At 32.8% G+C, this 5,279-nt stretch overlaps 1 long non-coding RNA gene across 1 annotated transcript; it reads right to left on the bottom strand.

The window, feature by feature from the left end:
- Positions 1–891: 891 nt before the first annotated feature.
- Positions 892–1,734, bottom strand: LOC128659634 (uncharacterized). Its single transcript, XR_008402448.1, has 3 exons — positions 1,581–1,734; positions 1,073–1,198; positions 892–917 (listed from the first exon to the last, which is right to left on the bottom strand). It is a non-coding gene; the product is annotated as an uncharacterized LOC128659634 (long non-coding RNA).
- Between the last annotated feature and the right edge of the window lie 3,545 nt (positions 1,735–5,279).

Genomic DNA, 5,279 nt, shown 5'->3' with positions numbered 1-5,279 from the left:
ATAGGGTAGGTATTCTTAATGGGAAGATGATTAAGAACCCTATAATCGATGCATGGTATTAACTCGCCACCCTTTTTCTTCACAAAGAAGAAGCCAGCCCCTGCAGGAGAGCAGGATTTGCGGATGATCCCCCGCGACAGAGCATCTGCAACATACTCCTCTATAGCACAATTCTCCGCAACAGACAGAAAGTAAACCCGTCCCCGAGAAGGAATGGCTCTGGGTTGCAGGTCTATGGCATAATCGTAAGACCGGTGAGGAGGCAACGTATCGGCGCGCACCTTGTCAAAACGTCTAGGAACTCTCGGTACTCCTCTGGCAATTGAGATACCGAAGAAGTGCACAAGACTTTAACTGGTTTCCGAAGACAAGTGGAAATACATTGTGGAGACCACGAGAAAATTTTGGACTTGCACCAGTCGAGACTGGGAATGTACTTTTGGAGCCAGGTATACCCCAAAACAACTGGAAAATGTGGAGAGTTTATCACCTGGAACTGGGGGGTTTCAAAATAGAGAGCCCCAACAGCCATGGCTAACACAGCAGTTTTGTGAGTAATGAGTGCGGGCTGAAGGGGCCTGCCATCAATGGCCACAATAGCAAGCTGAATGGACCGAGGCAAAACAGGAATGGAGTGCTTTGATACAAAAGCACTGTCAATGAAATAGTCCGCAGCACCGGAGTTAACAAGAGCCTGGGTGACTATGGAGGAGTCCACCCAGGAAAGGACAACCGTAACCAAAGATTTCTCCTTTAGCGGTTTCCGGGGACAAGGATAAACCACCCAAGGTCTGCCCCCGACAGGACCTTAGGTGTGAGCGTTTTTCGGCCGTGTAGGACATGACAATTAGAAGACAACCTACCCTCGAATAATAATATAGAATTGTCCTGCATGGATTGTAGTAAAGCACGAACACCTACAACAACATAACAATAATATTAGAATATCAAGAGCATCGATTTATACAATCAAAATATACATTAGCCCACAAGTTATCATCAGTGCTCATCTGGTTGTTAATTGTTATTAAAATATATAACAACTATTGGTTGTTTTTTACAAATCACTTACTCTCCCCTTCTTCTCTTTGTACTGTGGATGTGGAGGGTTCTTGGTCTTGTGAGGTGAATTCATTTTCCAAAGGTTGATCCTCTTGTGCATCAATCTCCTCTTCCTGACGTCCCTCATCTTCTTGCTCTAAATAATATAAATATACTTGTATTAAATTTGAATAATTATAGATAAAAACACAATTTAAAATATTTAGATAGATTTAGATAGACAATAGATAGTTATAAAACTGACTAGATTACTTTTATTATAGTTCATGCCTCCATTTTCTCCATAATCCTTATTTTCCAAATAAAAATGTAAACTAATCACAATTTTAAGATCCAATAGCAGAAATCTACAAAATTAAAGAGATAGTGAGCATATCTACATATACTTTCCATAAAGGAATATCTATTGAATCGAAATAATTACATAATAGATTTCAATCATAAAGATATATAATTTTTCATTCTCTTTTTTTAAATCATGAACAACAAAATTTGTGTGTCGTTTACATTTAACTTACCTCTAAAATCCATAGTGTCTGCTGGGACATCCAGGCCAACCACAACGGCATCACCCATCCTTGCATAAAGCATCTGTTCAAAGTCCGTTAATTCGGCCCTATATCCAGGGCCTCCACCGGTTCCTTTGGCAGATTGCTTTTCCCTGCAAACCTTTTTCTTTATGTTTTTTCTAATATCAGTTACTCTCTTCCGACAAGCCCGCACATCCTTAGGAAAACTTCCTTCAGCTGAAACAGATCTACTGATTTGTGTCCAAATTGTTCTCTTTCTCTGTGGGTTTACAGTTCTGGCTTGGTACCCAATGATTTCATCGTACTGTTCGATAACAGATTCGACCAAAATACAATTTTGCCGATGAGTGAACATGATACTTCTCCCGCTTTTGGTCTTTCCAGCTTGGGCAGATGCCATTGTAAAAATGAGATACAAAAGAGCGCACAAAATAACTAAAGTTTTGAAACAAACTAAATAAAGTTTTCTTTTATAACGGTTTCCAAAAAAGTATCTAAATGTAGTTGATGAAAAGGGGCGTATACTGTATGATGTTCTGGAAAGATCACTATGTCGCAGTTTATTTTTCATATGGAATACCTGGATTTCCATTTTTGTTTTTAATAACAATTTTACATGTAAATAAAGATAATTTGGTTATGAATAACAATATTAAATTTAAATATCATTACATTGTTATATGTATCTTTACTTTTATTTCACCTTATCAACGGATACATGTAACATTTGTTAATGTTGCCAAAAAAATAGTGCTGTTGTGGCGCAGTTCTATACAATGTTTCATTGTTATTATAATGGATAAAAAAAAACATCATGTTGTATACTAAAATAGGAATTTTAATAATATTTGCCAAAATATGTATCCAATTGAGTGCTATTTGTAAAAATAGGTATTAGCTTACAAAATTGCGCATTTAAAAAAACAAAATTAGTCCCGTCAGTGAGTAGAGATTGAATAATATTTAGAAAATGCCACGATCCAAGAAGTTCTCTATTGGAGAATTATTGATTATTTCTTATACTATGGATAAATATTTTCCAAAAAAAGGAAAGGGATTTTCACTTTGGACCAGGACACAAGAAACCGAATTCTCTGTGAAATGGTGCGAAGAGTAAGGAGAGTCTCTGGGCAAAAACGAACGAGGAAACAATGTCTGAAAAGATATAACGACTTGTACCGGAGGCAATCTAAAATGCGCACTTTGATAAAGAGTTATCTTAAAAAATGTAAGCAATATAGATATAAATATAGTTTAATTATATAATCTTAAGTTTTAAAAATGTATAGTTTTTAATTGGAATAGTTTCAATAAGATAAACAAGTTAAACAATAATAGGATTAAAAGATTATCATTGACTGCAGATAAAGTGTGAATGAATCAAGTTTTTATAGGATTTTCAGACAAAGTTTTTGTGTGTATGGATTTTTAAGAATATATTTTCAAAAATGTTGTATTTTATATTATTTAATAGTCAAAAGAAGAAGAGCTCCAAGGTACCTTCTTCCCATTGATACCAATTCTAGTTCTGAAGGGGAATCAGACCCATTGCCCACAGTTTTTATGGATAAAGATAGGACTCAAGACACAGGTATAAAAAATGTAACTGTAATTTCGAGAAAAAAAAAAAAATTCTAAGCCAGGTATTAAACTAAATTTATCTTTTAACTTTTTTTATAATGCTATAGATAATAGCACTCCAAATAATAATCCAATGGATGAGCAAGAAGAAGAAGATATGGATAACATTGCAGGTAATTTAAAAAAAATGTCTTTGACATTTCTTTAACATATATATTTTATATAAATATAAATTTATTTTTAAGAATAATTTTAGGACATGTAGAGCCTACAGAGTCAGAAATTGAGGATACTATGCATAGTTGGCAAGATGAAGAACATTTGGAACAAGAGGACGAGGAGGGCCATGAAGAAGATGAGGTTCATCCAGGAACATCAGGTGATTTTTATTTTTTTTATTTTTTAGTGGTGATATATATATTCTACAAACATTATATTTATATATATATATATATATATATATATAAAACAATAGATATGTATGCATATATATATATATACACATATATATATATATATATATATATATATATATATATATAAATTTTATTAATATGTGTATTTATTTATTTTTAATACACAAATATAGTTTAATGTGTTTATGTGATTATGTGTTTATATATATATTTTTATAATGTAAAGTAGGTAGAGAAAAACAAATTAGTTGGTAAAGATAAAAGACGTGTTGAAAATCAAAAGGAATAATAGTTAAAGGTCTGCATGGGGTGTCTAAAATAGCTAAACAAAAAACAAAAAACAAGACTTTGTAAGACATGTGTTAAAATAACGTAGAATAATAGTAAAAGGTCTGTATGGGGTGTCTAAAGTAGATAAACCAAAAAATAAGGACTTTGTAATATGTAAGACATGTGTTAAAATAACGTGGAATAATAGTAAGGGCTCCATTTATCATGATAAATGGAGGCCTAAAAGGTCTGTATGGGGTGTGTAATGTAGACATGTGTTAAAAATAACGTTGAATAGTAGAAAAACGTCTGCATGCGGTGTGTAAAGTAGATAAACCAAAAAATGACTTTGTAATATGTAAGCCATCTGTTAAAAATAACGTGGAATAGTAGTAAATGGTTGTGGTTTGTAAAAAAAACACAAAAAGAATAATAATATAGAAATTTGTTCAATTCATATTACAAATATAAATGTTTTAACCAATTATATAACATTATTAAAAAGAATGGCTATTAGAATCCAGTAATAAAAAAGGAAAATACCAAAAATATGCGCTTTTTTACGATGATGGAATGGTAAATATAGTCGAGATTTATCATTAACACGCCGCATCTCGACTTTGGAAAACAGCGGTATAATACAACCAGTTTTTTGATAAATATTGGCGCACAAGTGCGCCTCACAGAGGGCGAGCTGCGGAGAATTTCTTGGAGAACTGAAAGTCGGATTTCTCCAAACAATGATAAATGGAGCCCTTAATGTAGTACAGGTTTTGTGATATACTTTATCACTTGAAAATTATGCCACATGCAATGTAGGCAGAATTATTGGCTCCTTAAAAAATAACACTAGGGGAATGCTCATCTCCTTTTAAATTACATTTACCAAATTACCATTTGGCAAACATTTCAAACAAAATGATAACTCTTTATTTCTTCTTTATTGAGTATTACAGATAACTTAAGAGTAATAAATACAGCTGTTATTTAAACATGCAGTGAGGAATATTGGACCTGCATCTTGGATACATGAAAACCAATGGGCATTAATGAGCAATATGATATTTTTATTTATACAATGCTGACTATTTTTTATTATATATAACACCAGAATACCAACCCAATTTTAACTAAAGGAAAAGGGAGAAATCACATACATGAAACACTTTTTTGCCCAGAACAGAAATTTGATACATACTAACTATGATTAGGGTTTATATTTTATTTTGAAGCTTAGTGTACTAATAATTAAAGGCACAGGAAAGTAAAAATTCAACTTGCATGATTCAGATAGAGCATGCAATTTTAAGACACCGTTAAAGTGGCTTTTATGTTAACATGTTCTTTGTTCTCTTGGTATCCCTTGTTGAAAACTAATATGCACATATCCTACACTAGCAGTAGCTAGCTGCTGATTGGT

This window comes from Bombina bombina, chromosome 5 (genome assembly GCF_027579735.1).
Source record: "Bombina bombina isolate aBomBom1 chromosome 5, aBomBom1.pri, whole genome shotgun sequence".
In the NCBI taxonomy this organism is placed as follows: Eukaryota; Metazoa; Chordata; class Amphibia; order Anura; family Bombinatoridae; genus Bombina; species Bombina bombina.
This window is presented reverse-complemented; position numbering and strand designations above follow the sequence as displayed.